This window comes from Glycine soja, chromosome 15 (genome assembly GCF_004193775.1).
Source record: "Glycine soja cultivar W05 chromosome 15, ASM419377v2, whole genome shotgun sequence".
NCBI classification, from domain to species: Eukaryota; Viridiplantae; Streptophyta; class Magnoliopsida; order Fabales; family Fabaceae; genus Glycine; species Glycine soja.
The window spans coordinates 8,043,552-8,051,592 of record NC_041016.1 but is presented as its reverse complement, the minus strand read 5'-3'; the positions used below and the strand labels follow the sequence as shown (position 1 = coordinate 8,051,592).

Genomic DNA, 8,041 nt, shown 5'->3' with positions numbered 1-8,041 from the left:
TTTTTATTTTATAAAATATTTAATAATTTGTTTATTTTTTTCATTTAAAGTATATAGGTTAATTTCAAAATTTATTTTAATTATATTTTTAAAAAGTATTTGTTTTTTACTCCTATAAAAAATAATCCCCTAAATTCTTAGAATTTTTTTTCTAAATATGTTTGATAAAAAAAAAATCTATTTTTTAAAGAGAAAGAAACCAGAAAAAAGCTGGACAAAAACTATTCAATTTAACTTTTTGCATTGTATAGCTTTACCGACGTTTTCATGTGTAGAGTAAAGATAAAATTGATGTCGAGAATAGCAAATTCTGTTGTGGAATAATGAAATCTTTCGGAGCGGATAAGAAGCGATGAGTGTTTCCTTATACGACGAAGGGAAGTTGTGAAACGACACAAGCAAGCTATGAACAGAAGCAGTGTCTGTTCAACGCTATAGAACTCGATCAACACAGTGAAAGGAGAGAGAAAGTGTGAAGAAGAGGAATCATCTGCATCATCGTCATAATCATGTCTTGTTGTTTATCTTGCTGCGCGTCTTTGACCTGTGGTCTCTGCACCTCCACTGCATCTTGCATCTTGCATCTCCCAAAAATCCGCTAGAATCGGTTATGTGGTCTCTTCGGTGTCTCTCTCGTCGTTTCGTGGATCCTCAGAGAAGTTGGAGCACCCCTTTTGGAGAAATTCCCTTGTATTTTCAATTCTCTCCCTAAAGCTTTCAATTTTCATCTTAATTTTCCTTTGGGGTATTTGTCTTCATCACGGGTGAAGTGAGATTAATTGGATTACTCTTAGCTTCCTCATTGGGGTATTTGTGAGGTTGAATTTGACTTCGGGGGCAGCCTCATTTACCACATGTCTAGATGTATGATTCAAGTTATTAGGAGAAAGGTTGAAATTTTTGTCTAAGAGAAACATGTGGAAAAAAAATTATCAAGTGTATGTTTGGTTTGGAAGATATTTTAAGGAGAAATTGTTTTAGTATTATTATAAGGTCTTTTGAACCCCCGCCCCCCCCCCCCCCCCAAAAAAAAATGGTACATGGTACGTGGAATGAATTAATGTCTTGCATCCTTGGAAGCCTTTTTCTGTGCTAGCATTTGAGGATTCTTCCCTTTTAACGTGATAGTATATTAATTCTTAAATACAGGGATAGGTGGTACATCCGATACCTACACAACGGAATGGTATCAAGCACAAGCAGTTCTGAGCTTGGGAAATTTCACCATGGTGGTTGGACTGCAAAAATTGTGATCTGGCTTTTGCTTGTGGTCCTTGCATTCTTCCTTCCAGATGCCGTAATATTAGTATATGGTATGTTTTTCAGGCTTTACTTTCTTTCTATCAATTCTTAGTGGCATTGGTGAATATATATGCAGTTCGACTCTTGAATTATTCAGTTCGTGCAGATTGTATTTTTCATTGAAAAGTAGTTTTCAAAGTTCTGGCTATATTTGATGACTCTGAAATTGAATTTAAGATGTTTATACCCCGCCTTCCCCAACACCTATCACAATTTTTGTTTGATTTTCATTTTGATGCATTGAATTGGTTCATTCCAAGGAGAATAAGATTTCCATTGCAATTATTAGAAATGGGTTTAACTCAGTCCTAAAGGCTAGTTCAAAGGAGGAAGATTGGCCAAGTCTTATAAGAAGTATTTTGACCATATTTCTAATTAACGTGAGACATTTTAACACTTTGCCCCCATAGTTTTAAGTCCTGATAGTGGCTGGTTCCAGAAATGCTATGGCAGGATGGCTGCTGTTTTGAAACTTTTTATAGTTTATATAATGTATACTATATACATATAAATTCTCAAAAATGATAAAAATTACTCAAAATTAACAACATTCATAATTAATAATAAAAAGTCATAGGTGTCTTACAACATACAAGTAAATACCAACAAAAGTCAAATACTAGTTTCCTAGATTGGAATCATCAATCATCATCTCTATATCCAAATCATCTTTAAAATTTTCACTAGTATTACAGCTGTAGATTTCATTTTTGGAAATTGAAATCCCAAAAAGCCCTAACTTCTTTGTTAAGAGGACCTTTTTGGAATCAACACAGAGTGCAGCTATATTGCTGCTACGGCCATTATTCAGCCCACTATTTGGTCCACTATGGCTGGCTGCTAAACTAAACCACTCTTCTACAGCAACCCCTCTATTGGGCAGGGGCCACTACGCCACTATAGCAGTGCTATAGCATGCTATTTAAAACCCTGTTTACCCTTATGCCTAAGACTGGACATGGGCAGGTGTTCAGCATCAAGACTGTACAGACTCTGATATTACATAAAAATGGATTGAGTCTAACTCAACCCCAAAAATTAGCTCAAGAGGGGAGGATTGCCCAAGGATTATAAGTAGTATTTTGGTCATATTTGTGGCCAATGTGGGACATCTTAATAGCAACAAACTAATGTCCTTTTCTGGTTTTACTATTGGATGTATGATATCACAAGTTAATATATCAAAAGGATTTTTTTTTCTTAATGTTCTTCATCTTCTTGTAGTGTGGTATATATTGCTGTCTAATTGCATACCCTACCTATATAGAACTGTATGAGAGGTCTGATTTTTGAATGAATTCTCTTTTTAAGAAAAAAAATTTCCCAATGGAAATTAAAGCTTAATTTTAAAACTGACATGTGCATATCTGTAATATTTACAAGATTCATAGCAAAATTTGGGGCTGGCTTGTTTTTATTGATTCAAGTGATAATTTTACTTGACTTTACTCACACTTGGAATGATGCATGGGTTGAGAAAGATGAACAAAAATGGTATGCTGAATGAATCTCCCCCCTCTCTCCCCTCTTATAATTTCTATTTTTCCATTGTTGTTCTAATAATTGTGTTTGTTTAGGTATATTGCTTTACTTGCTGTATCAGTTGGATGCTACATTGCAGCATTTACAGGGTCAGGAATCCTTTTCTTTTGGTTCAACCCTTCCGGATATGATTGTAGCCTCAATATCTTCTTCTTTGTCATGACCATGATTCTTGCTTTTGTGTTTGCAATTATTGCCTTACATCCTCAGGTAAAGACTAGATAAAGCTTTAAGTAATTGAAACTCATTATATTCAATGCTCTTGTGCAATATGAATTGCTAGGTGATGAGAGAACATCTGAGGGCTCTGCAACTTCCAATAATATATTGTATTGTATGCTTAATAAAGTCCTAAAATCCTGTAGCCTTTTGGTGGCTTCCTTGACAATGTAGAAGATGCTTGTGGCTTTCTGCTAGTTTACTGGTAGTCATATCTCAAACTTAAGTTTGGTAGTGGGACACATGATTTCTCTTAGTAAAGGAAAATTATTAATTTTCTGGATGAGTTGTTAAATGACAATTAACAAAAATCTACATATAGCAATGATGCAGTGGTAAAAAGTTGGAAGATGTAGCTTAATGTTGAAGAGGAAATGTCATGAAAGAAACATCATCTGAAAGATAATTCTTTTAATGAATGCCACATATCTTTCTCTTTTATGAACTCACGTCATATTTAGATTTTTCTGTGGTTTTGTGCTTACTATCTTGATATGTATCAAACTAATTAATCCTTAACCCAGAGTAGCTCTCATACCTGCCTCCTTCCTAGCAACATTTGTAGGAATGATTACAAGGTTAAAACTCAACTTTTTTTTTCTCCCTCTCTTTTTTCCTTTTAAATGAAATTCTCTGGATTTTTGGTATTTTGGTATGCTGTTTACGTAAAATTGGAAAATAACAGATATAATCAGTTTTGGTCAGGGATATTACCAGCAGGTAATACCTTGTTAACATATTTATTTATTGGAGTACATTGTAGGACCTAAGAATTGTTTATTAGCATAACTTGTAGACCAAAAGTAGAAATGAGGTCAGCAAATTACTTTGAATAATGCCCTTCTATTCCTCAATTTTATTTGGTGCCTTGGGAATTATATTTGATAGGTTTGTAAAGAAAGTGTGGTACTTGGTTTTGTCCTTGTGGACCTGTGTATTGATTTAGTTTTATTATTGAAAAAATAAATAATAATTGGTGTGCAAAAACAGGTGAATGGGAGCTTGTTGCCTTCTGCTGTGATTTCTCTTTACTGTGCTTATGTGTGCTCTACACGGGGCTTTCTAGTGAACCTCGTGACTATGAGTGCAATGGTCTCAACAAGTCCAGAGCGGTCAGTACAAGTACACTCGTTCTTGGCATGCTAACAACAGTGCTATCGGTGTTGTATTCTGCTCTTCGGGCTGGATAGTCGACCACATTCTTATCACCACAATCTTCACCTAGAATGGGTAATAAAAGATGTTTGAAATCCATTATAATCTCTTATCTCATGATATGTATTTATTTTGAATTGCGAGTTTGATTTAGCTTATTTTTTATACTATACCCTAGTGAGAAATTGAGTCGATAAAAGTTTTGGAAGTCCCGTTGTCTCAATTTGCATGTTACAACATATTTCAGTTGGGAGCAAACCTCTCCTTGAAGAAGCAGAAGAAGGAAAGGCAAAGGAGGAAAAGGAAGCACAACCCGTTATCTATTCGTATTCATTCTTCCACCAAATATTTGCCCTGGCTAGCATGTATTCAGCCATGCTTCTTTCTGGATGGACCAGTACATCTGAGAGCTAAGATCTCATAGATGTTGGTTGGACCTCAGTTTGGGTTCGAATCGGCACCGAGTGGGTCACTGCTGGATTGTATATCTGGATCGTGAATTTGCTTAGCTCTCTCATATTACTGTATTTTATGACATTCTTGTTGGTTGGTGTTTTGGCATTGTAAGTTATGTATGACCTTCAATGTCTACATGTTGGAATGTTGTGTGTTGCTTGCAACACATGATATTATGTATAGATCCCCCCCTTCATGCGAGATGTAATGCATTTTATATCTACCATAGTTTTGCTGTTTGATAACTTTTTTTGTCCAATATAATTAAAATAAAATTGTAACAATTCAATTTTAATACATTGCCGTATAAGATTACATCTTGTTATTCCATTGTACATATTATATTGCATTTTCGAAAGTTTATCTTGTTTTTTAATCATACACACTGCTGAATTAAATCCGTGAATATAAAATTAAATTGGTAGTTTTTGGTCGAGCTCTTTTTGTACTTTTCCTTTCTATTTAATTAAGGAGTATATGGTCTTCTAAAATAAAATTTAAATAAAGGAACTTATGGTTCATTGCAGATTCCGTGGATTTAAACTAAAGTCCACTATGTTATGTTTGATTTACTTGCCGAGACACTTCGAGGTCCTCACCAAAATGTCAGTAATAATATATCAACTTAAAAATGTCGTGGTTTGGAACTTCCTTTTAGGCGCATATAATAATTCCTGACCAAAGTTTGAAATGCCAGAGTTGGTTGTTAATTGCAAATAAACATCATTAAGATAAAAAGAATCGTGGCATCACCAGTAAATGTTCTACATTCTTTTTTTTTTCTTTAAACAATGGAAATGTTTCTATTCAAATAAATCTAACCAAACTAGGAATGCCCGACAAATTAATTTTCAACGAAAATGAAATGGTATCTTGGTTCTTGGCATTCATTATTTAGACCTTTGTTCAAGTTGAAACGTTTAAAATGGCTAATTCGGGACTCACTTTTCACACATGAATGGTCTGTCTAGATTAAAAAACGATGTCACAAACAAAGCCAAATAATCACAATCACGATCTTAGAACATCCCTTTTAGAGCTTTCACCGCCCCACACTTTAGTGGCATTGCTCCATTTACCTGATCTTATGTGCCTTTGCATTTATAGCCACCGCGCATACCAAATCAAAATAATATCATTCACAAACCCGTGGCTGAATACTATATTTGAAAATTGCAACAAACGGACATAACACGCTCTTCATCACAAATATCACTATCACTTTGAACCTCCCATCATAGTCAAGAATCATCATGAATAAATTTCTCAACCACCCGTCATTCCTTACCAAGCATTGAAAACAATCTCTAAGGATGGTGGATTGAAATGAAATGTAAGTAAATTGAAATGAAAGTTTTAAATTAAAATAAAGTGTAAATGTGTGACTCCCAACTCATTTTACTATTTAGTTCACTTCTTTTTCACTCTCAGCCAACGAACAGACCCTCAACTCCAATAATAATCAAAATAATAAAACAGAGGAAGAAAAGAAACCATAATACACAAAAACTCGTCTTCAATCCATACTCGTACAGTTACAACTTACTGGTAGAAAAAGCAAAGGAGTTGAAAACCTCTTTAACCCATTAGCAATCACCAACACACCCATAATAGAAATGCAGATCCCATATGCGAAGAATACGAAGTTAATCAGTTTTTGTAGTCTGAGGGAAAATGTAATAATTATCTAAATGTTACGAGTATTTTGCTTTTAGATATTTTTACTTTCTTTTGTAAGTCTTAATGATTTTTAAACATTTTTGTCTTTCTTTACAATACGAATTTAAATTTTAACGATTGAGATGTTGTGTAATTTATTTTGAACTGTGAGTGATCCTAATCTTGCAAGATGTGTAAACCAATTCTAAACTGTGTTTAATGTGCACTGGAAAGAACTATTTTACTAATAGCATGCTTGGGTCTCTCTTTGCAAGGAGTTGAATGTACATTCAAATAATCAATTCTTTTGTATATTTGAAACTCAACGTACATGCAGAGACTAGCTAGAGAACAGTTTTTCAAACATTAACTAAATCAAATTTGTCAATCCGTTTCATTCAACGTAACGCCAATCAATCTGTGTTTTTTCATTGGAATTTAAGAAACTACTGTTCAATACTGCTGAAATGAATATCTAAATATACCTTTAATCAATCTGACAAATGTTAATGAGTTATCGATACAAACCACATTTATTCCTGGGTAATAGACATAATAGGACGATGCAATATCCATATTAGCTCATATTTATAGAGTTTTTATATTTTATGTTCATGAAAAACATTTTTCACGGTGAGGATGTTTGTGAGTTAGACTTTGGTTTCATGTTGGCTTCTATAGAATCACGTTAAAACATCAATTTATGTGATTTTAAGTAATTTTTCATATGTTTAATATCATGTTGAGAAATTGTACTAATCAAGTATTTGAGGATATGAAGCTTCGTTCATGGAATTGGATAAATGCAAAGTATAAGAAAGCTGGTTGGTCCTTTTATCGGTGTCATGCGGAACCTGGTCTGTGCTTACAAGATCTATTTTAAATCATGTGTGTCCTGTCAAATGGAGATATCATGGTTCTGCCTCGGTTAATCCCTGCTGCTGTCTGTTGAATCAGCTTGCTTATGATTATTTATTCTATTGAGGGATAGTAACACCATTATGTACTGATTTGAAGATAACATCCTTATTTCCTTTTGATCACTCCTTGTGAACTCACATCAGCTTGCTATTTTAATAAAAAAAGTTGATTTGCTGGTCTTTAAAAAATAAGCTGAGAAATTGATTCTACTGTAATAATTGATTTTAAGTTAAAATAATTTTAAGTAATTTTTGTGTTGGATATATAAAAAGTTTTACATTAAATTTTACTATTAACTTACTTTTATAGTAAAAACATTCAAAAATAAATTATTTCACTTCAAACCAACTTTAACCAAAATTAATTTACAAGCCAATTTTTTTAAAAATAACTTTACCAATGCTTGGAACGCTCCTAATACAAGGTCATGCAATGCATCTCACGATTCCTCCCGCCATAGACAATCCAGAGAGAGAGAGAGAGAGTGATTTAGAGCACACCCTTCTGTGTCTTCGATATTTTTCTTTGTAAAACTTTTTTTTCCAACAAACTAGCGTAATAATAGTTAATAAAAATATAAATGTTTGTACCAAAAAAACAAAAATGAATAAATGTTCTTACCTACCGGAAAAAGATAAAAATAATGTGTTCTTATGACATTTTCTATTCAATTTTTTTAAAATTAAAATGCGAGGAGTTGTTATCTTGAATGTTTAAGATGTTTAAGAAGACTTTGTCAGAGCTAAAATAAATCACAGAATGAACGGAAAGAACCAACTTTAAAACA

At 33.4% G+C, this 8,041-nt stretch overlaps 1 pseudogene across 1 annotated transcript; it reads left to right on the top strand.

The window, feature by feature from the left end:
- The first annotated feature begins 259 nt into the window (after window positions 1–259).
- On the top strand, window positions 260–4,971 carry LOC114388272 (annotated as a pseudogene). Its single transcript, XR_003661474.1, has 6 exons — window positions 260–690; window positions 1,150–1,313; window positions 2,685–2,796; window positions 2,880–3,054; window positions 4,054–4,293; window positions 4,466–4,971. The product of XR_003661474.1 is annotated as a probable serine incorporator (transcript).
- Window positions 4,972–8,041: the final 3,070 nt, after the last annotated feature.